This window comes from Parus major, chromosome 10 (genome assembly GCF_001522545.3).
Source record: "Parus major isolate Abel chromosome 10, Parus_major1.1, whole genome shotgun sequence".
Classification (NCBI taxonomy): domain Eukaryota; kingdom Metazoa; phylum Chordata; class Aves; order Passeriformes; family Paridae; genus Parus; species Parus major.
The window spans coordinates 6,913,740-6,938,213 of record NC_031779.1 but is presented as its reverse complement, the minus strand read 5'-3'; the positions used below and the strand labels follow the sequence as shown (position 1 = coordinate 6,938,213).

At 39.2% G+C, this 24,474-nt stretch overlaps 1 protein-coding gene across 6 annotated transcripts in view; it reads left to right on the top strand.

The window, feature by feature from the left end:
• The first annotated feature begins 24,363 nt into the window (after positions 1–24,363).
• The window catches only part of TCF12 (transcription factor 12), a 159,592-nt gene continuing 159,481 nt past the window's right edge, over positions 24,364–24,474 (top strand). For all 6 annotated transcript variants that reach the window (XM_015638553.3, XM_015638554.3, XM_015638552.3 and 3 more), the window contains exon 1: positions 24,364–24,453. The gene's annotated coding sequence lies outside the window, so the exon portion shown is untranslated. The remainder of the gene's footprint in view (positions 24,454–24,474) is intronic.

The window sequence follows — 24,474 nt, the reverse complement described above, 5'->3', positions numbered from 1 at the left end:
AGCCTGGTCTGTGACAGTGCCTCACAGAAATGAGAAATGACCCATGAAAGATGAAAATCAGCTTTTGCATCAGCAGACCCAGGTAGGACTGCTGTGATTTGCAGTGCAATAAAGGCAGCAGGAAGCAGAGACAGGCCTGATCTTTGTCTCTGATGGCTCTGAGAACATTTGGCAGCAGAAAAGAAGGTGGGTAGTTAATTGCTGTTTTGGCAGAACTTGCTTTTTCTACATGAGATGAACCATGTATCTCACTTCACTACAGCAACTCAGAAGTAATGTCATTTGGTGTTCTTTTTGGCCACTATATAATAAATTTTAGTTATTCTTAATGCCGCCTATGTCTATGGTTGCTGCAGTCTCTCTCTTGTATGAGTAACTGTTGGTCTCACGAGGTGTTCTATAAAGGAAATCTGACTTTGTCATGATTTTCCTCTTCCCACAACTGATTTAACATTGATAGAGCTTGACCTGTAACACAACCTGAAGTACTTTGCAAGGTTGTCTCTGTATATCTTCCTACAAGCAGTGAATGTTTTGGGCTGCTGTTCTATTTTTATGTCTTGGTTATATCAAAATCTGACACCAATTTGCTACATTTTTGATGGGGCCAGTAAGATCTTAATTTTAACCATTGCAGATATATTGCCAACTTAGAACTAGTTCTTTTGGTGGAAAAAGCTTACCTTAGGAGACATAAAGCACTTGTCCTTCTTATTTCTCTATCACCTTTAAACCAAAATGTGTGTTTTTCTAACACCATAGATTTCTCTTACAAAAAGCACTGATAACAACTGAGTAAGCACTGATAAGTGAATAATCTTGGAGGCTTTCCTACCCCAAGTTCTTGCACTGACTACCAGATATTATAATAATCTTCATTTGGTGGTTAACATGTGAACCCAAGGTCTCACTATGTGATTCTCAGTGTAAAACTGTAATGTTTTGTACTATTCCATTTTAAATGACAGTGTTTCTCTATACACTTTAGTCTGAATCTGACCTTTCTCAAAGAATATTAGAAGAATTAATTTAAAATGTGAGCAAGAACCAGAATAACCTAAGGGTCATTAAAATCTGCAAGAAACTTATCCCATTCAGTAAAATATTAAATTATAAACTTACTGTACATTGCACAAAAACGAAAACATGAATTTTAGGATGTAATCAAACTGATCATTTTGTACCAGTGTATCTTTGAATAATATGTGGACTTACTGTATTAAAATAAGATGGGCAAAGCCTTTTTTCACCAATGTTCATGTATATGAATCTGAAAAACCTGTATTGTGACCTTGAGAATAACACTTGCAAACCTATGACTGCTTTAGGAATTCAATTCCATCTGTATGCTCTACTCAGGTCTCTTTTCTACAGGTATATCATATATTTTACAATACTAAAGAGGATAACTATGCAGCATGCAACAAGGGCACATTGCTAATAATCCCATTCCCATTAAATATTTAGAATTCTGTCATATTTCATAATTGGAACATAGAAGTAACAAATTAGAACAACTCCATGCTGATGAAAATTACTAGTTAAGTATTAAAAGCTGTTAGAGAAATCCATAGCTTGAAAACAAAACCCTCAAAGGGCCAAAAAAATATAGTTACAATAATTTGTAGATGTTTGCTCCCCTTGACTTTTTGTTTTCCTGTTGCAGTATTAGGGCAAGAACATAAATTTCTGGATATCCTGGATATATCTGTATATCAAAAGAAATAATTTCATCTCTCTCATTTATAAAATTGAAATATTACAGCTTACATAGGCTCAGGGAAGTTCTCATGAGAAATGGAAAACCTTAGTTTGCAGTGATGCCCCTTAAGTTTTGCCCTTAGTCAGACCCTGACAAAAATCATATCAGCTCTCATGCCATTCCACTTGAAGCAGTGGGTACAAGTCTTTGGCTCTGTAGCTATCACCACATCATGAAATTGGAACTACTAGTGAAAAATCTGAAAGTTTGAACAGGGAGAGCTGCAGCCTCAGCAGATTCCAATAAAGAAACTATTTGAGCTTCCCTCAGCTTTTAGACACTTTTTAAAGGTTTAAGCAGACACCCTGACAAGTAGTACAGAGCTACAAAGCTATGTCCACTGTTTGGCAGCACCTGCATGGGAGAAGGGCAGCAGAGCCTCAAACTCATGCAGCAAGCCAGGGATTTCTGCTTCCTGTAACCCACCCAGAACTGTGTTTATTCTGTGCAGTCAGATCAGAGCAAAGCAGATGGGCTGAGGCTGGTCTCAACAAGTACTAAGTAATACTGGTTATAGCTTTGGATGACAAAACATTGTCCGTTTTTCCTTTAGAGAAAACACAGAAGAAGAAATCCACAATTTCACATTGTAGATGCTTTCTAGTCGTCTTTCCATTGAAAGATCAGTCTTCAGTAATCATGTTTGAACTATTTCTTTACAAAGTAGTTACACCAAAATCTGTCATAGTCCATCTATGCCTTTGTAGGGGTCTACAAATTAAATGAAAGTAAGTATTATATCTCCAAATATAATAGTTGGATATTCTAAAAGTTTAGGAATAATCTAGCACTTACATTTTAAATCTTATTACAGAAAATGCATATTTCCAAAGGACAAAACAATTCTTATTACCAGTTATGCATTGGATTTCACACTGTATTAGCAAGTTGTGGACAATTAACAAGATTATTCCATTCTTTGGCTTCAGACTTTAGCCTTTTTCAGTTTGGAATATCAGTGTTTAAGATTAGTATTTTGTATCTGAATATTAGCAATAGAACTGAAAGCAGTTAAGATCCCTTAAATTAAATCACTAATCATACCCAACATTAAGTTGATATGATGCTGCACAGAGAGGTCTGCAGGGAGTGATTTACTCAGTACTACTCATAACACATGGTTTTATCATAAGCTTCCTTAGTCTGCATATATAGATGGTGTGTATTTCCTGAAACTTTGATGTACACATTAGGAGTTTCATTTAGAGTAATTTTCAAAATGCTTACTTGCTTTGCTTAATATGAATGGGAACATTTTGAATTTAAGATTTGCTGAATAAGGCTCTAGATCTCTTACTCTCATCAAAAAATGCCAATAGTCTTAGTCACCCATGTCATGAAAATACCTATTAGATGATGAACCTCAGGGACAACCCAAGACATTCTCTCCTTAGTAATATGTTCATGTCCCATCAGCTCCTGGATAGTGTAGGAATTTCAGATATGGACTTTGAGCATTTATTCTATTGGTTGATGCAGTTATGCCTGTGAATGGCATCAGATAGATAAATATAATGATGGAAGATTTATAAATGTTCGTGTAACATAGGAAAAAGGCTTCTGAGAAACAGGGAATCTCTGGGGCAACGTAGGCAAAGCTCCAGTAACATGGCCAAGAAACTGCCAATTAGTTGTGGTTGCTAATCAACTGTATGATATTAGCTGTAGGTGCTAAAACTAGAACCTTTGCTAGGAAAATGTAGATAAGAAACAAGAATGTATCATAGAGCCTTTTTTAAAGTAGGTATTTCAAAATATCTGGAAGATGTTATATCTTTCTTTATCACCTGCTCAGTGCAAGAAATAAATGGAGTGTTTCATGCTGGGATTTATAATCTCTGTGGACCATACCATGGTATCAAAGATTAAGTCAGCTGCCATCTGCTTCATTTTATGCAAAATGGATGTGGCCTTTGAACTTCTGGCAGTTTTGTAATTCAATCCTCCACGCAGATTTCTAACACTCCTGCTTTACAGGATATCCTATTATTCATCTCAGACAGTAAATTTTACTAGTCAAGGTCAACTATTTGTTGACCATGTAGATAGTGAGAGAGTGGCAGGGCAGAAAGGCTTCTACTCTTGTTTTTCATAAAAGCCCTAAAAGAATGTTCTGAAAAAGTATATGTACAGTTTTCACCATAATGAACCAAATTCATTTTTTACTACAAGATTTCTGCAAGTGACACAGAAGTGCTTGATTTGCAGATTTTACTCTTTTGAACTTCTTTCTTTGAATACACAAGTCCTGTTCAAATTCAAAACTATTAAGTGGAGAAAGATGATTATTCAAAAAGCCCAATGCAAACAAATATTTTGGAAAACTGAGCCATGTTGTTGCAGTAAACACTTTGATTTTGAGGAAAGCTTGTAGAATTTGAGATCTTTTTTCAGGATATCATTCAACTTCAATAATGTAAAAACATATTTTTTCTGAAGATTAAAAATCTTTGTTCACTGGTTAGATTTTTTACATTTATCTTCAAGACAGCATTTTATTACATGAGGTTGAAGTAATACTTTGGAGTTACTATTAGAAATATTTCTATCTTCAAAGATTCCAGATGTGGTGGAATGCTGTGGCTCTCTGTTCAGAATGCACTGCAAATTAACACTGTGTTACATTTCAATGCGTGAAACATGCGGTGGTGACATTTGACTTCTTTTAAAAAATTCACTTGTGTTTACTTTTGCATTTACTGAAAACAAAGCATGGACTATTTTTCTGAAAGTCACACCTGGATCTGCCTGTAAAATATTTTCTTTTTTAATTTTAAAAGGTCAAAACAGGAAGTATAACTCCAAAAAGCCGTAATTGTTTTCAGAGTATGTTTTGAAATTTTACTATTTATTATTAGGAAAGATAGAAATCAGGACCAGCAGGTGTACAAGGTGAAATTAATTCATCTTTTGAACTCTCAATTTACACATATTTAGGATTTGATCCTGGTAGTTCTAAACAGTTTATCAAATCCAGGGACCCATTCATATTCAGATAAAGGCTGTGGTAGCAGGAATTTCTTATCTTCAAAGACAGAGAAAATTCAGAATCTCAATAGAGAGAAAACCTCCATACTCCTGGTAAGAACTGTAACTGTTTCCTTTGAAGACTGGCACTGTGAAGGATTCCTGTTCAGAGAAACCTGAGTGGTATCTTCTAGTAATAATGTCTGGACTTAGATGTCACACACAGCAAAATGCAAACATTTTGACGTGAGAGCATGCTAGAAGATGGAACTTAGAGGAACTGCAATGGGTACAGGAGCAGACTGAACTAGAGCAGTAGCATCCTGGAAGTGGCAGTCTAAACAGAGCTCCCATGGTTAGCAGCATTTTCCATTTGTTGTCATTTCACTCTCATCAGAGACATTTATGTCACAGTGACTTCTGATAAAGGAGTCTGCAGCATGCCTGCAATAGTGACTCTAGGTTTGAAGGACCGATGGCTTTTCAGAGACATTCCTAGTTCAGCTCCTTATGATGGATTTTGGCATGATGCCAAGACTTTAATTTTGCATTGCATTAAATCAAAACCCAACCAAATTAAAAGAGCGAAATATTAACTATAGTACAGATAAGGCCCCTCTGCTCTATGCAGTATTTTGGCAGAATATTTACTTTTCAGGCTATTATCTTGACTAATAAGAGAAATTCTAAGCCTCTGTTAGGTCCAGGTGCATATTTGCTGTCACATCTTTCAAAAGCTGTTAGTCTATTGTCTCTTTGTTAAATGTTAAGTCAAGAAGTCTGTAAATGCTATGGAGCATGGAATGTATGTGAATTGTCTTCAAGATAAGAAAGAGATTATATGCTTCCTATGTGTTACTGGTAGATTCTGGAACTGAAAAGGATGCAACAGAAAGTGTTTGGGAAGTTTTGAAGGAGACAGTATAATTTTCCTCAAATGTTATTCTCATGCTATCTCATTCTCTTCCAAACTTTGCAGTTTTGACCTTCAAATTTTTCCCCAGCTTCCTTCCAAGAAATGTTTGAGCCCACAGGACAATTTTGAAGATGTTTGTCTTCAAAACTTACTAACTGAACTTACTTTGAAGAGGAACAAGGCTGGCAAACACAACAGAGAAGTTATTTTTCCCCTATAATGATTTAGCCTTTGATGCATAGACAGATGGTCATGATCTCGTCCTCCTCCACTCATGGATTTTTCTAAAATGACACCCAAGTTTTTCTTGGCAGCAGTTAGAAAGTCTGGCAAACAGCTCACTTCAGCTCCAATTATATTGACCACATTAATGCAGAAGATCAGCAAATGAAATGTTCCATATTCATTTGGAAGAGATGAACTAGAATTTGCAATGAAGTAAAATAAACATGAATTAGAAACAAATGCCAGCTACTTACCTCCACCCTTATATCTAAGGATTTCCTGTAGCATGTTTTTTTTAAAGAACGAATGCTTCTTAAGGCAGTAGCACTTAATAGAACTAGATTTCAGAGAATGTCTTCATGGACAGAATAAAATCACTTGTTCTGAGTGTTTTAAGGAATATTAGAGAGTAACACTTTCCCTTCATTTTTCAAGGACACAAACTCTACAGATTAATGTTGTCTCTAGATTTAATATCAAAGCTTTTCACACTTCTCTGTGCTTGTCAGAAACTCTCTGGGGCATGGGAAAAGCAACCAGGAATGCGACTAATTCCCACTTGAAAGCTTCTAGCTGAATATTTTTTTCAAGGCAGAACCTACCATTCAAGATACATTACTTTAGCAAGGGAAAAATGAGGAAACCATGATGGCAATTCTTTTTCCATGCAGTTACAAGTTCATTTCTTGCTGGTACTATGTGCTGTGGCAGCTGCAGTTTACCTTCTGCCTGTTTGTAGCTGCTGGGCAGGTTAGTACTTCTCTACCACTACATGGGCTATCACAAAGAGCTTTACCTGTGGCAGCTAAATAACAAGGACAAGGTATACCTTAAGACAGTTATATTGTAATTATTTCTTCACCATCTCTTTAGAAGGGACAGTAGGTAGAGCTGTTTAACATATGATATACATATATATATTTATGTAAATATAAAGAAACCTTATTTGTAAAAGTCTTAATTTTTTTTAACAAAACTTGAAATACTAAGAAGTTATATCAGTGAAGATATCTTGTGATGATAATTTGTTACTCCACCCAGACCACTTCTGAGTCTGATTCATTGACATGAATAATATAAAATGAATTGTACTCAAGGTGTTCACAGTTCCGAGCTATCTAAAGTAAATTTCTAATTCTTTGATACTAAATTATCAAAACCTGATCATTCTACTTAGCAGGAAAAGTCCTGTGCTTGTGTAGCTATAAGAATTGGACCTGGGCAACTGTATACTAATTCCCAGCATTGTATTTACACACACTAAAGCAAGTTCATGAATCAAATCTCCTCTTTCAGGTCTGAATATTTTTAGGAAATGTCCAGTATTGAATCACAGACAACAGGATTTGAAATGCCATCTTAAACCTCAAGCACATCCAGTCTTACTTTTTCATCAGTTCTTATCTTTGCCATAAATCACACTGTGATCACTCTGCTGTGAATATTCATTACACAGCTGCAGCTCCTCCTTTAAGCTTGCTAGCACAGCTGGAGCTGGAGCGTGCAGACCAGATGGCCAGTCACACCCCTACTTCCTATTGTCTGCAAAACACAAGAACTATTGCCAATAATCTCTGCTTCTGGGCTCATATCTTGTGTGTTTTAAGTAACACCACCATTCTTCCCTCAGTTAAAAACTGGCCTGTATCACACATTCAACACTATCAGACTTCCTTAAGGGCTTTTTCTACTATTTTATTAGCATCCTCAACTTTCTTTTTTTCCTTTTTATTTTTTTTTCCATTAGAAAAGTTTGCTTCTAAAACACAGGCTTTTTCACCTGTTCTAGCCATATCATGCAATGGAATTCTATTGTGCATTAACTCAAATTAACTCCAATATTTGTCTACTTCAGGAAAAGAGAAAAAAAGAAAACAGCTTTTTTTTTTTTTTTTTTTGGTCTTTTTTTTTTGGTCCACACTTGGCACATTGTTTCCACAATAACATTTGCATTTTATATATATATATATATATAAAGAGCAAATTCATGAGGAGTTAGAGAAAGAACCAGACTTACAGTAGGAAACAGTTTTGGCCATTCCTCTACAGCAGTTTGTGGAAGTGTGGCCATCAGCTTGAATCAACTGTCAAGACTCCTCAAGGAGAATAATGGCAACAGCAGCTTGTAAAAGAAATGGGTAAATAACGTTTAACACCTGGATTAATGGCTAAAAGAACTTCTTATACTGGAAAGATAACAACGGGGATCATTTTTCTGGTGGTATTGGGAACCTTGATCTTGGTATCTTAATGCCTCAGTAATATTATACTGAAAGGGCTGGCTGAATATATACGCAGTTTTTATTAAGGCTTTAACATTCAAAATAGACAATACTTACCATTAGTTCCAATGATATAGAAACAATATTTAAAATTACTAATGATTTGTTTGCTTGTTTGTTTGGGTGTTGGGTTTTTGTGGGGGTTTTGTTCAGGTTTTGTTTGTTTGTTTTTTTTTTTTAATTACTGTCATTTGAACGGAGTTTGAAAAGTGTAATTAAAATTTTAGAAAACCAGCCAAACAAAAAAAAGCCCTAAAAAGCAATCTGCTCACCTTGAGAAGTATAACATCAAAATCTCTAATTTTATTCATCAACCTTTTTAAGTAAGCCATTTTGATAGCAAATTTTTTGTTAAACAAGTGCTCTCCTCCAAGCCAATACAGCTGAGGTCTCTCTGCAAATATGTTTAATTCCATGTGTGCAAGTTTTATTGCTAATAATCTAATGACATTTCATGAGTCTAGCCTTTCTGCTGTACCTGTTGTTCCATTTTCACAAGTATAATCCCAAATCCCCCAGTAATTTTAAAGTAGCAGTCATTTTCAAGTGCAACTGTTGCTAACCCTTGTGCTCAGTAGCTCTTTCTTTTTGGGTAGCTTTTGAAAAGGGGGGAAATATCCCAACACATTTGAATAGCACTTAATGTCTACAATTAGGGGGAGAAAACAGAGTCTAAAGAAGCTGAATTTTATACTGTTTATTTGGAACATGGAAAGAAAAAGAATGTTTTCAACCAAAACACTCATGACCTTTCTCATTCTTTAAAATTATCCTTTCATAAAGCAGTAATGTCTACAAGCTCTGTGCAGCAAACAGCAGTGGTTGTCCTCAGAACACTTGAAAGAGTGAACCCACTTCTAATTCTGAAGAGAATCTACTCAGCAACATCTCTCTGCTGTGAAATTCCTGCAGCTTTCTAGACTTGCTTGAGTTAGCAACACCTGCCAGTTAAAGACCAGAGGGGAGGATGTGCCAGTGGGGAGAGATGCTGGCAGACAATCCTGCCAGTGCAAGGCAGCTCCCGCTGTCACCTCTGCTGCTCACTGTGGAACAGAGAGGGAGAGATGCAGTCTCTCATTTAGGGCAAATTCAGGATGGTAACATGTAGTTAGCCCAATTCTTTTAAGACTCCTCCTCAAACACAACCAAAACATAAAACACTAATGGTATTGGTTTGATTTTAGGTTTCTCATTTGCGCTGTTAGGTTTTAACAGCTCTAACAGCTTCATTCCCTCAGTGGTCATGAGCCCTTGCCTTGTTCAATCAATTACAGTATTCCAGTTTCAAAGTAAAAGGCATATATCATGATGACTGCATTAAGGAAGGTAGTCTAATTACAGAATCACAAAATAGTTGAGGTTACAGCTAAATAGTATAGTAAGTTACACTTAAATTCTAGAGTCAAGCATCCCTGCTCAAGGGGCAGCAGCTTGAGCAGGTTGTTCAGGGCCATGTCTCCAAGACTGGAGAACTCCACAGCCACTCTCAACAACCTACTCCAGCATTCAGTCACCCTCAAAGTGCTTTCTTATGTTTAGATGGAATTTAACGTGTTTCAGTTTATGCTTATTGCCTCTTGTCCTGTCATGAGCACCACTGAGGAAAGTCTGGTCATGCTCTGCTTGGAAAATAAGGAATAATATATTCATAATAATTTTAAAGTGTAATTGTTTAGTAGCACCTGGAAATCCAATCTACCTCCAAAATGACATAAACATAGGTATGAAATGATGTGGTAAGACTGGTCATGATTACAGGAAACATCTTCATGCTCACCATCCTGACACTGTTTAGTAGTATCTGTAGTATATAAACAACTCATAAAGAGCAGCATGAAAGACAGCATGAGCCCTGAGAGGAACCTTCTCATGGCCAGGATAGAGGCACTCCTTAATGCAAGAACTGCAAGAAATCTTGTTCAATAGGTACATAATTCTTTGCTGTAGCAAATTGCTGCTTGGTGGGGAGGCAAGAAGAATTGGAAGACTACTACAAATTATCTGCTGTTGTAGTTATGTTTTGGCTATAACAGATGTCAGCAGCCTGGGAAATGCTCTAGTCCTTCCTACTTACCAGTAGGACTGGGGTCACCCTCACCACTGTTCCCAAGGGTGCTGTGTTTGCTTCCCCCATTAAGACTGGCAGCTGTAGTTGGTGAACTGTTGCATCACCCTCATTGTGTCCTTGATGTCAGCCCTGCATCTGCCCTTCCCTTACTGACTGAGAAGCACAAAATTCAGAAACAGAAAAAATCTGTCCCTTTGAACTTGTTACCTATACTCAGTAAGATGTGATTTTTAAGCTATAGGTTTATTTTAGCATTATATGATATAAAGAGGTGTGTGTAGAGAAGACAGAAGAATAATTACATGCAATTTCCATTCCCCAGTTTCACTGTTACTCCAGAACAGCCTTTGGATATATTTCACTGTTCTTTAAGATAGATGATAAAGATCATTCTCCTCCTTTTTTACCATTTGGTGAATCATTTGTGAACTTTCTGATACATGGTGCCCCAAATGCTCATGAGCTTTTGAAGACTCTTCATAAGTAATAAATTGCCTAATAGCTGCCTCCAGAATGTGACAGAATCAATTTCCTTGATTTCTCCTGCTTTTTTTGTCTGTGGATGTCTTTAGGAAGCTCATTAAACTAGAGCTGTATCTAAATCTATAGTAAGAGACTGTACTCAAATAAGTACTTAAGAAATCTGTTGAAAACAAGTATTGGTTTAATGAATAATATTTTTAACAATTATAATATATATTTTCAAAATATTTTGTGTTGTAGTTAACATGTGTATATGTAGATAAATATATATTTAAATAATTGACAAATGCAGCTACATTCTCATGTATAAGTAGTCTGCCACAAAAATTTTCATTTAATTATGAAGACTAAACAATTCTAAGAACTGAAAGTCTATCTAATCACAGCACACTATGAAAGAAGAAGGAAAAAAACCACCCTAATATAGAAGTATGAGAAGATGACAATAGTTACCTCTATATATACAAAATACGGATTATTTTCACATCCTCTCATGTACACATGTAAAACCTTCTATAGTGCCTAAAGCTTTAAACATATTCAGATTGTGAATTCTGACAGCCTTCTGCACACAGTGACAGCTGTTGTGTCCAACAGTGGCTGAAAGCAGAGGGAGTCCTGTCTGCATCAAACCCTGTTAGAAATACTGTGTGCTAATACTAAATGTGCTGCAGTGCAAACTTGGGAACTGCACTCAGATCCAACAGGGCAGTCAGTGCAGCTCTAGAGACCATTCATGAAATGCTTTCTGATGCTGAGGCAGCTTGGCCTTGTGCTTCCTGACGCTTCCCACTGCACAGAAAAATACTCCGTTGTGATTATCATAGAAACTTAGATAGTTAGTCCTGTATCTAGTGTGGTGTGCCTTTCTGTACAGATTATTAGGAAGATGCAAAAACCCACTGGAAATAACGTTTCTGAGATAATCATAGTCTTGCTCAATGTGGGTTGAAATTACAAATTCTTCTGGAACTGGTGCCTCTAGAAGCAATTGACAGACGGGTAACCTTAAATAAAGTGGGCAACAGTGGGAGCCAGTTTGTCAGTTCTTGAAGAGCTAACAGATATCATTAAGAAAATTAAATCCTACAATACAGGAAATATGTCTCTGAATGCATTGCTTCAAAATTGGAAAATATTTTTTCTCAGTGCCTCATCTGTTTCATGTCAAACTTCATTGACTTTGTAAAATGTATTCAGCCTTGTGAATTGTTCCGTGATCAAATTTGTATGCAATATTTATTCTGTTGTACTGATAAAAGTTCAGTGAGTGGGATCTTCTGTTCTGCAGAATTAAACTAGAAAATTATGGTGATTCTTAACGTAGTATCTCTAAAGAAACAACTCCTTTTAATCTTCACAGAATACATACATCATGCCCATAGGAATAATTCATAAAAATAAATCACATTGACACATTCCATGATATCTTGTAAGGCCCTGCAGGGTGGCAGTGGCAGCAGCCACTTTTATTTAGCATGTGTCTATTCCCCCAAAAGCTTTGTGTCCTACTTTTAATTTGGCTTTACATCATGCTAAACAGTCTCTCAAATGTAGAAAACACCTCAAAACAAATTATCTGATATTTCATTGCTAACCTTTCTAGAGGCTGACTGTAGGTCAGAGTCATCAGTCTGTCCTCTGTGATGAAGTTCTGTATACCTATAGAATTTTTTCATGTGCCCTTTCTCTGCTGGTGTGAGGCCTTAGGAGAAATGTTAAACCAATTATTATGAAGAATCATGGGATCACAAGCTCATAGGGTAGTTCATATTGGAAGGGACTCAGAAGGTCAGTGAATCAAATGGTATGTGGGGATGACCAGCTATCCAGATAGAACTAAATCAGACCCAAAAGGTGGCACTGAGCCCATCACAAGACCAGTATCTTGAGTACCATGAGATAAATGTAACAGTTCTGTTGTTGCCTTGTTTCATTGCAGTTGGAGTTGTTTATATACCAAAGTATCACTGGTTATGATTCACCGGTAGTCTGAAAAGCAACGCCTTTGGAAATGGTTATTGTCTCAAGAAATCTCTTCAGGCTTCTTAAAACTGTTTTCTTATCGATCAAAATTAAGCCTCTCCCATGGGGAAAAAAAATCGGTGTACCTCTTTTTAGCAAATAAAAGCTGTTTAGGTATTATGTATTCTGTAGTAGAGAGGTGAAAAATATGCTCTGAAAATGTGAAATGCAAATAAGCAATAACTCATAGTAAAGAGCTAAGTTTTATTTTATTTATAGACTACAATTGCCCAAATAATTGTAAAATGTACTATGGAAAAACATTCCTGCTTGTTTGGAGTTGCTCAAGGAATGGCCTTGTCTTACAGACTCAGGAATAAAACATTTTTATTTTTAGGTATATATACCTTATGCTATTTTATCATTTCAGTTTAACCACCGTAAATGGTGGTTTATAGCTGCAGAATAAACCCAAAAATACCTAAGAAACACCACCTCTTTCCAGCAAGCAGGTCTCACTCAAATGATACTCTAATAGTTTCTCTCTCATTATTTGATTTAAGGACAGCTTAAAGGCCATATTGATATAGAGTCACATGTTTTACAGTGTTTTTATAATATCAGGTAGAAGGTGGAAACATAAAAACTGTTTCCTATTGAAATTAATAGGTATTTTAAACTGTGATGAGTGAAATTGGGTGAGTGGAATTTCACATAGGATAAAAACCCCATAAATTAATGATCTCTGCATTAAAGGAATTTAGAAAATCACTGTTTTCAGGTAATAGAAACTTAAAGTATTCTTTAGGTGTTGTACAGATGTTAGGAAATGCAGGTCATATGTATAACTTATAATAATACATCCAAAAGCAGTAATTTTTAAATATAGTTCTCATAAAGTTTAAAAATAAATAAGGTGTGGAACATAATCTCTTTAAATATTTGTGTACCAAATAGCAATAATAAGGGGGTTTTAGGTTAACATTATTAGGTTTCTAGATGAAGGTAGTATTCCCAAGTGGTAAAATGTATAAGTTAGCTAAGATTTTGCTTGATGTACATTTACCCTATAATCCAAAATTAAAATACAATCTTATAGGTATGTAGAATGTTACCCAGTTTTAGTTTTGAATGTCAAATTACTTAAAATATTTTTTATTACGTGTTTCATTTGAAGATCTTATAGTTTAGTTCTTCTTGGCAAGCCTTTAAGTGAGGTTATTGTCTTCTCTTATGTTACATGTGAGGCATCTGAGATAAAGAAAATTAAACTGACCTATATATATGAAGTCACTTGATTGTTGACTGAGTTGAAAGCCCAGAAATAAAATCATAGCTTCCCTGAAGAGAAACTTAAAACTTTAAGATGGTTCCAGAGGGCAAGATTCTGCTGCAAGTCTTCTGTTTGTGCTGCCTAAATATTAAAAATAAGAACAATTATCATAATATTTAAGACTATGAAGTGGAAGGCAGTATTCAAAATTATTTATACAACAGTAGCCTCTCAGAAACCTTAAACTGAGTCTGACATGGAAAAAAAAATGCAAACTGTACAATAATTCTTGCTTCCCAGAGATAAAAGTATGTTCTGAACTTCAGCTTGGGCTCAGCAACCCCTCAATTTTCAGTTCTGAGCCAGGACCCTGATGGCAATGCAGCTGCTTAGGTCTCTAATAACCATCACTTCAATCACCATCAGCAATGAATGTAAACTTTGGAATTGCCTTGAGCTATATGATCAATTTAAATTTTTTGTGCAGTTGGAAAAAGAAGAGATTAATACAAAACAATGTTAGAAGAAAAATCTCTTGACTTTGAAACAGCCATTTTTCTTAGAGAACATAATGAAAAATTTCCACATGTAATATGAATTATTTTGACAGGCTGTGACATTTCTGCTGGAAATAGTTCTGAAGGGACACTGGATGGCCTATGCTTTGGTCCTCCTTTGAAGCCAATTACTTTATATCCATTGACTTCAATCAGAGTAGTATTATGGCAAGTACCTTTTAAAACAGCTTCATTCTGATTTTTGTTTACAGAAGATAAGTTTCTGCATTTGCACTACCAGTTTATCTGTTTGTCTTTCCAATAACTTTTAAATTTATTTTCCAATTTTAATTCAATTTAACAGAGGGTACTTGTCTCCAAGATAGTAAATCTCTACAAGTTTAATGAACATTAGAATTTGGGTAGAAGGCTCTGCGCCCCTCTAAGGCAAATGCTGAGAGACACTGACCTTTAACCATTCAGCTTGGTCTGCCCAACAACCAAAAGGCAACAGCTTGCATATAGTATCAAGGTAACCATGATACCCTGGGCTAATCACAGTATGTTCCATATTGTAAAACCTCAGCTTTACAACTAAAGGTAATATAGGGAATGTAAAATGACTGACTAAAAGCTCATATTTTAACTTGGCCTTTACAGCTTTCAATAGCAATATATTTATCTTGTATTTGATGGAGAACAATCACAAGTCTTCTCCATCAAGACTTGGATCTCCTTTAGTGACTTTCAAAGAGTCACCCTTATGGATCATATTTACCCCACTGACAGTATTAAAAAGTTTCACTATTTGATGACCCTTTCGTCATTATTTCTACAAATATGACTGGTGAGTAGTAAAAATAATTCAATATGAACCAAAGAAATTAATGAAGGATGAGCTCTCGATAGCCACTAAAAACAATAATCAAATGCAACTTCTTGCTTGAGAAATTACGAATTTTCTTGTTGGCAAAAAGAGGAATATGTCAGGTACAGAATTACTCTCCTCGTGCCTGATTCTTCCATATTTCCCTGAGTGTCCTGTACTGGCTAATGATTGATCTTTCTCATTAGTCTGGAAATGATGCAATACCAGGAACAGGCACAGGGCCAAACCCATTTCTACTCTCCAGAATCCCACTGAATAATCACTACATTGAAAACATATGAGAGACCAAACTGAAAAGAATAAACACTATACTGGGATGTAATTTTAGAAATAGGCTACTGGGATAGATGGACCTTTGGTCTGAGCAGCACGATTTTCTTATGTTCCCTATTCTTATAAGCTGTTGAAACTTGATTTAAGGTTGTATTTCATTCAGAAGACTCTTTGCCATAAATCAGCTCCCCAGGACCTGCAGCTGTGGTAGAATATGGCTCTGGAAACCGTAACTACTACTGTATAAGCACAGAACAAGTGAAAGCATAAATATGCTGTCTAGAAAGTAAACCTCTCTTCAGAAAAGAAAGTTAAAGCTTAAATCTCAAAAATTCACTTTCTTTGAATGTCCTTTTGCTCTAGACTTGAGACCTATATAGAACAACCCTCTACATGGTATAACATTTACATTTTCTGGTTTAGATTTCACTTTTCTAGTTTAAGAGCAGACTCATAAAATTTCTGATGGATGTAATCTTGAATGGGATGCTGTACTGTTCTGTAGCATCTGGAAACTAGGTAGTTGCAATAAGTATCTGAATGTGACAATGTCAAAATCATATGAATGTGTAAGACAGCTCATCTGCATATGATAAAAGAGGGGTTCAGATGAGATAATGCAAACTAGTTCATCAAAAGGATGGGTACCATTCTTTAAGTCATCTGGCCTTTTATATTTGCATGTCTGTCATGGAAATATTCTATGGTCAAAATAGCAATATGCTATATACAATAATCCTACCACTATTATTTCTGACACTGGTTTTGTTTGGGTATTTTTTCTCTGAGAAAGAATAACCAAGATAATGAAGTATCTTCAGTAACTGAGACAACTCCCCCAGATTTTCCTATGTTAAGAGCCATATAAGGGCAAAATATGGGGTCAAGATATATTTTATGAAGCTTAATCTTAAATGATTAATGTAAAAAGAAAATTAAATGTAGTCAATCAATAGTTCTCTGGGCAGAGAACTTGCAATACTATCTAATTTGTAACAGAAATATTTATGTTAATTACAAGGAAATTATAAATATGTATGACAAGGAGACTGCCTACAATTTCATTCCCAAATGAAAATTAATCTGATGTATTCTGCAGTTATTGTTGGAAACAATAATACTGGTAATATATTAAGAAGGAAATACTTTAGAATTAACCACTGCCTTCATACAAGAGTCTACCTATGATGTGGCTGCAACAATATTCAAAATAGAACTTCAACTCTGAGCTTTGTTTTTCTTCCTAAAGCCTGAAAAACTCCATGTTATCACTCTACCGATTTAAGAAATTAAGCTCCTTTCAGTGTAGTTCAAAGTGTAGTTCTATATGTGCTTGGTGCAAAGAGTTCCTACTATTCTTCAAAGTTGTGGTTTTCCTCTGTAAATTTTGTCCTCTCTGCTATCCATTAGTTCCCCAAAGTGCATCATCTGATGGTCCATTAGCTGTGTGAAGGACAGAAACTGTTCCCATCAGTGCCAAGCAGGGAATTAGTGTTGGGTAGGAATCTCGTGCATGAGGAACCCATCTGGGACTGGCTGATGAATGGCTGTAGTCAGACTTCAGTTAAATTCTTTCAGGCAATTTGAGAATGTAAAATATTATCTATGGGTTATATGGCTTTTGATTACATTAAAGCAATTATTTCCTGGTTCCTGTGAAACTTTGGAGATGAGGAAATGTTCAAAAAGCACTGTGTGAAACAGATGGCTGATTCCACTTCTGGTGGCAGGCAGAATACCAGAATTTTGTCTGCCAGAAGGGAACCACCTAAAATTACCTTCCCCTGGCTTTGTGTCCCTGGGTTCTTTGGTCACTAACAAGGATTGACCTTAACTACTCCCTTCTTGAGTAGATGCATTAAGAGTCTCCTGTTTTCCTCTCCTTTAATCATTGTTTCCATTACATGGCATTAATGTGATCTAATTTTCCTTGGCTGAAATTAGCAAGTTAATTTGTGATTTATTAAGAAAACTCATCTATCCCCATGAACACAGTGTGGTTGTCTTCAAGTGATTTCCCTGGGAAACCAGGCTCAAAGTGGTGATAGTTTTGTCATGTTTTATCCGTTCTGCAAATTAGCTCTATTCTGACTACCTAGCCAACATCCTTCAATGTGAGAACTTACTGGTGAGAGATGCTTTGTCCCAATGGCTTTCACCAGTAATGATCCTCCTAGGAGTATTTCAAAACTGCTCCCATTGAACTGTGTGATGTGATCATTATAAAAAAAAAATGTGTAGTGACAGGCATATAGTTCACATAGGAAACTTAAAACATTGTATTATTTCCTGACTGAAAGTAAGTTCCCGTTTTAAGCTCAGTTACACGGTTCTTTGTTGTCATCCGTGTTTTCTGAGTTTATAAATGGGTTCTCTTAAAATGAAGTAGTTCAAAGTGCTGCAGCTGCACAGCCCCTGGATTGTTTTTGCCAGCAGTGTGTCCCTCTGGTAGCGGGGCCGTGCTGCATCCCAGAGCCGGCTCGCTGGGACGGGCTGGCTGCGGCATCACTCACTGGTGCCGCGGTGCTCACCGCCTGGCCATGGATCCTGAACAGAAAGGTTGAGATACGCTGAAAAAAACCCAACTGTCTCCGGGGATATCAATCTGCTTTCAGTGTAATGAATGCTTTAATTAAACATCTAAACACGTTTCTATTAAGCTTTAGATCATACTGATTTTTAAGCCACCTTTAAAGACAATGTAATTTAGATTAATTTTATTAAGCTTGTGTAAATCTCTCGTGGCTACTTACTTCTCTGTAAGTAGCAAAGTACTGTAAAAGCAAGAAAACATTATGTTGCTTCTAACATAAACTTGTTGATTGTTTTCAGGTAATTTAAGAAATATTGGCTTAAACGAAATGAGTACCCAAGCCGGCTCCTGTGTGAATTCAATGTAACGTCATTTATTTATTTAAACCGCTTATTTCTTCAGAGTGGTGGTGTTCGGGTTCGTTTCTTGAGCTGGGGGAAGATGAGAAGTGTTCCAGGCGCACATGGCCACGAGCTGCGCCGCGCTCGTACGGAGCCCTCGTGCTGGTGTGTAACTCCCGCAGGAAGCGCGGAGTGCAGGGCTTGGAGCGGCAGCGGGGAATACGGGAAATGAGACTTCCCCCCGGCCGAACGGTTCCGAGTGCTGCTGCCCCGCCAGCCTCTCAGTGGTAAACAAGCCGGCAGGCGCAGGGCGGCGGGGACGGGTCGGGACGGGACGGGACGGGACGGGAGGGACAGAACAGGGCGGAACGCGGCGCTGCTCCAAACGCGGCTCTCGCAAAGGGCCGCAGCCGGCGCAGCGAGCCACAGTCGCACCCGGCCTGCCCCCGGCCTGGGCGGGACAGGGCTGGGCGCCCTGGGATTTCATAACCGGCCCCGGGGAGGGCTCAGCCGGCCCGCTCCGCCCCGGGACCTGCGGCGAGGAGCGGCCCCGACCCTCCCCCGCGCCCGCCGCTCCCCTCCCCCGGCCGGCGGAAGGACAAATAGTCCTCGCCGCATTGTTCGGTCCCGCACAACTTTGGGCCGCTCTCGGCCGGCGGGTGGAGGGGCGGCCCCGCGGAGGGGCGGCGGGGCAGCGGCCGGCCGGCCACGGCCACGGCCACTCCGGTCCCCCGCGGCGGCGCTGGGGCGGCTGCGCTCGGGCGGCTGCGCTCCGCCCGCCCGAGGCTCTGCCGCGGGGTTCTGGCAGCCCGAGGGGCCGCTGGCGGGGCAGCTCCCGCCGGCCTCGGTCCCGCCGCCCGCTCTCGGGCTCTGTGCCCCGGGGCACAGCTGGCGGGTGGCCCCGCTGTGCCCGGCCCGGTTCTGCTGCGGGGAGCCGGACCAGGGGGAACCATCTCTGATGGGGCCCTGTCGCCGTGATTTCTCCTTTCAGGCGCCTTCTTTTTTTTGACCTCCTTTCCGCAGACAACTTTTGTAGGAATTCCCCTTGAGAGGAGGTCTCTTACGGCGAACTAAAGCTTTTACTCACCCCCTGCTCAACCACAAGCACTTGGCAAGCACTTTGTCAGCGGCAGAAAACAAGTGAAGTGTAGCTGTCAGTGCCCCACAGAAACAGGTTTTGACTTAACAATAGTCACTCTGCATGTGTTCTCTCTGGTCACCTCCTAAATAGTGCCCTTTGGCGACAGGTTTCACCATTGTAGCCCCCTGCAAATGTTCTAAATCTTTCCGATTGTAGAATATGTTACATAATATATATGTTATATAATTTTAATTACCGCGAGGTAAATATAGCAGGCAGCAAATTCGGTTATCTGTAAGATGGGCTGTACTGATAACAGCAAGCACTGCGTAATCATGAGGTTTGGGCATAGGAACACAGCTCTATGCTCTTTTGTAGGATACTTTTCCAGTCTGTTTTGTAAGGAAAAGCTATTGTAGAAAGAACAGAATGCCTCTCCAAGGACTTAATCCAAAAGTTTCATGCATTATAACAAAAATATTTTAATTTTCTTATTGGCTCAAGTCAGGTTCCAGGTGAAGGAGCACATCAGTGAGAAAATGGAATTGCTTTGTCCATCCTAGTGCAGGAAACAATGTTGTTTTCTCCTTATTGCTGACTCTGAATAAGCATTGCTCTCTGTACAGGGAAGTTTACTGGAAACAGCAGAAGGGATTCAGTGTTTTTTGTGGGGTGGGAACTCATGAGAAACAGAAAAAGAACAACAAATTGGAGCAGGGAAGAAGGTTTGCTGACTTTTCTCCAGGGCTATGGATTTGCCGAGCAGTAGCATTTATCATGAATAAATTGTTGGCTGTGGATGCAAGCTGAGCACATACATGTTGATTTAAAGGAGCCATTCCAGTGAAAATTCCATCCTTGGTCAAGTGCTCTGTCGGGGATCACCCTAGGAGTTTGTACAGTTTGGGTAGTGATCATGAATTAATTCAGCATCTGTAAATTTAAGAATAAATAAGCCAAAAGGAGACATGCAAGCTTAATGATTCTATTCACACAGGCATGATACATTAAATAGTAATATAGAATACATTTTCTCACATCCCTGAATGCACAACAGCTGTCTGCTGTATCAAATATTTTTTTCTTTAAGGAGTGGGTGGAAAGCAATTCATGAAGGCTGTGAAAACTGTGTTTGAGTGTGATTATTTTCAGGGAGTTGTGCTCAAGTGATTTGGGTTTTATATTCCTCTTAATTTTTTTATTATGTTCTGTATGTAATTCTTCATTTTCATGGTCACATTGAAGCATGTGGAAGAATGCTACCATCGCCATCTGGCAAGTAGCAATTCCCTGACTGCTCTGGTTGGTCGCTGACCATATTGATGTTGGTAGCTCAGCTGTCAGGGCAGTTCCCATAAAGATTTACAGTTGTATTGTGTGTTCTGTCAGCGTCTGGAGTTCGCTGATGACTTTGTGTGCAGAGGTTTACCTGCCTATTACTTGCACTACTCCATGACAGACTGAAGACTTCTCTAAGGGAAGGGTATTTATCCACAACACTGATACTTTTCTTGGTAGAAAATTCCTCGATGAAAGTATTTTTGGGAAAGCATCTACAGGAATACAGTCCTGATTGCTGCAGTCCGGGCTTGTGAAATCACCAGTAAAATTATTAGTGCTTATGATTGCTCCTGTATTTTCTTTCTATCCATCTGAATCATTGCTCCCTACGTAATGAAGACCTTTTATTTTTAATGAAGTGAAAGAAAAGAGGATGTAACAGTCACAGCAGGGGGTAGCATTTTAGCCTGCTACATAATGTACAGGAAGGGTCCAGTTGTGTCACAGAACGGTTGGAAGTTTTTGATTTTTGTGTGATTTATATACTGTGCTTGCTGTGTTTGCACATGTGAAAGGAAAGAACCGTATCTAGGAGTTGCAGCCGGAATGAGACTGAAAGTATTTTCTTTGTTGCAAATGGAAAACCATTGTACCTGTTTGAACCAGGTTTCAGACACTGATTTCTTCAGATCTTTAAAAATGTTTACAGTATATACTGCTTTGGATTTCGTTTTTTTTCTTTTTAATGTTCACAACATTGGGTTTTGTTTAATTTTTTTTGTGTATGGCTATGACACAGTAAGGATATGAAATGCATTTTTTTAAAACTTATTTTTGCAGTGAACAGGAATAATTTATAGGAAGTGGCAGAGCTGAAAGGATTCTAAGTAACACCTTGAGCGTGGGCTTGCAGATTCTGAGAATAGGTGAAAGTATTGCATAGACATAGAACATCATGCCTTTATCATCTGAGTGTACACGTTTAGTTACGTGTTACATGATAAGAGGTTAAAAACTGAATACATTAAAGATTCCAAATCTTAGGAATGTGTAAGAATATGTTCAGTAGCCACAAAGCATTAGGTTAATTATCTTTTGAATTTTACTGTAACAAAGGATGTGATAGTTACTGACCTTTCACAGCGGTTTTAGTTGAGCTACATGCCAGGAGTATGATCTGAAATTTCTGACTTGGCCAACTCACTACCTTTTGGTGTCCCTCAGCAATCCTTTGGGTCAGACTCACAGTGTATTTTGGGTCAAAGCATACCTTCCCTGAGGCCTTGTGTACTTGCTAAATTGTCTGACATAATTTCTGGAAAGTTCATTTATGTTCTGATAATTTTTCTCTAAGTGCCTTGAAGTTTTTCTGAGAGGACTGCCAAGGCACAGAGATGTGACGCAGAACAATGGCTGCTACAATGGGACTTTTGGCAATGAGCATGCATTACTCAGCATCTGCACAAGAAAAGTGACATGTCATTGTGGAGCAAATAAAACATTTTATGGCATTTTGTGTAACTTTAAACCCTGTGCCATGGATTATGTGCCGATATCATCTTCCACTCAAAGCTTCTAGCTGCAAATAAAAGCTTATAAATATGAACCTTAGAATCTGATGTCAGAGGGCAAATACAAAGTATTTGTATTCACAAAGAATCTATAATTATCTGTATCTTTACAAAAAGAAGTTATAATTTTAATCCAATTACACGAGTACAAGTAATTGTTAGCATTATTGCTTCCACTTTCTTTACATTTAGCCAGCTTTCTAATCGATGCTTATCAGCGTTGCAGCTGTACTAACTGGTACTGAGTGCCACTACTGGTTAAAAAGTAGCGCTTCCAGAGTATCTTCTCAGTAGGTCCATTGGGGATCTTGTAACAAAAATATGTTAAAGAATGTTGCACATGAAATGTATAATAATCTCTGTCAATGGGTACTTCCCTCTAAAGTGTAGTATTATTTATACTTCAAAGAGAAAAAAGTACATACTTATATCCCTCAGGGAAGCAGAGAATGGAAGTCATTGTGTTGGTATTTTAATACAAATTGCTTCCTGCATTTCTAAGTGGCAAATATATGAATATTCATAGAATCACGAGGCCAAATGATCATCCAGCACAAGGCATGTAAGGGAGAAAAATGGAGGGGAATCTCCAGAATCCCCAGTTTATCTTTGCCTGGGGGTGCTAAGTTTGTTACCACATTCCCATTCCTCCAGAAGATGTCACAGTCAGGGCCTGGGGTGGGAAGAGTTGATGGGGAAGGGAAGGGAAGGGTGTGTGGCTGGAGAGCCCTCGGTACAGCTTGCTGCTTTCCAGAGCTGGGGGACTGCCAAGCAGCAGCCTGTGAGGGATGTGCGCTCCTCCACACCGCCTGCCCTTCCTCACCGCGCTTACAGGCTCCTCGGTGCCTTTTAGGCTCTCCGGGATTTTAGTATCCTTTTTCCTTGTCCTTGTGTTTCTTAAATACCTTTACTCCAAAAGAATAATATGCCAGTAGCTGCATAGATTATTGCTTTATAATTTCCACTTTCGGAGAGAATGGTAGGTGGCCCCCGGTAGCTGGGGTCAGAAAAGAGCAGGCCCAGCCCCAGGTGGTGGCAAGTAGGTGCCACCTGGGGGCTCTGCAGGCTCGAGAGACGGGTGTGCGACGGAGCACCGGCATCGCACCGGCAGCGCTGCGCTCGGTGTCGGGGAGAGGCCGGTACGCTGCTGTGTGGCGTGGCTTTACAGACACCAAGTAAACTTGCCAGCAGGACAGGCTGGCAGTGCGGTTTTGTGAGAAGTAGACGCAGCACAAAAGAGTGATTTGTCCGTAGCAGTGGCAGGACCCAAATGAGGGTGCAGGTTCTTCGCACGCTGCTTCCCATTCCTGCACGGAAGCTGTTGGGCTGGTTCACATTTAGCATCACCTGTTTCAAAGAGCTGCAGAGTTTATTTGAATGTGTGTTCTTGTAGTAACAGCCATGTTCTTGTGCTTTGACACGATACGGTTTTAATGGTGTGTATTTAAGAGGAAACTACTAATGAATGCTTAAAGATTTATGGAATTTGTATGCCATTTTATTCTGAGCAGTAAGAACGTGTATTAATATATTGAAAGTATTCAGGCATATTTTAGGGTATGTGAATTCAGGGTGAGTGCGATAATGTGTTTTGGGGCACGTGCGTTGCCGGTAGTGCTGCATGTCGAGGTTTGCTGTCGCTTTGGCCGAGTTGGGGAGGGGTCTGTTCCCGTGGGGTGCGTGTTTCCCTGAGCGGCCCGAGGGGACCCGCTTCTTCCCATCTGCTGCGGCGTCCCCGCGCTGCGTCCGGGGGCGAGGAGGGTGCCGGGGCGGCTCCCGGGGGTGCCCGTGGATCGCCGCCCGCCCCGGCCGGGAGCGGCGCGGCGCGACAAGGGTTAAGGCGGCGGCGCTCGGCGCGGAGGGATACGGAGCCGGAGCCGTGAACGTGGTGCTGAGGCTCTGTAAGCAAAAAAATGTCCGCCTGAGGGAACCCACAAGTTCCTTCCAGCGGGGGGGGAGCGCTCGGCTCGTCGCCTCCCACCCAGCCCGCGGCCCGCGCGCCGCCGCCGGCCCGGCCCTGGTCACCGGAGCGTACAGGAACAACGGGTAAGTGCGGCCGGCCGCGAG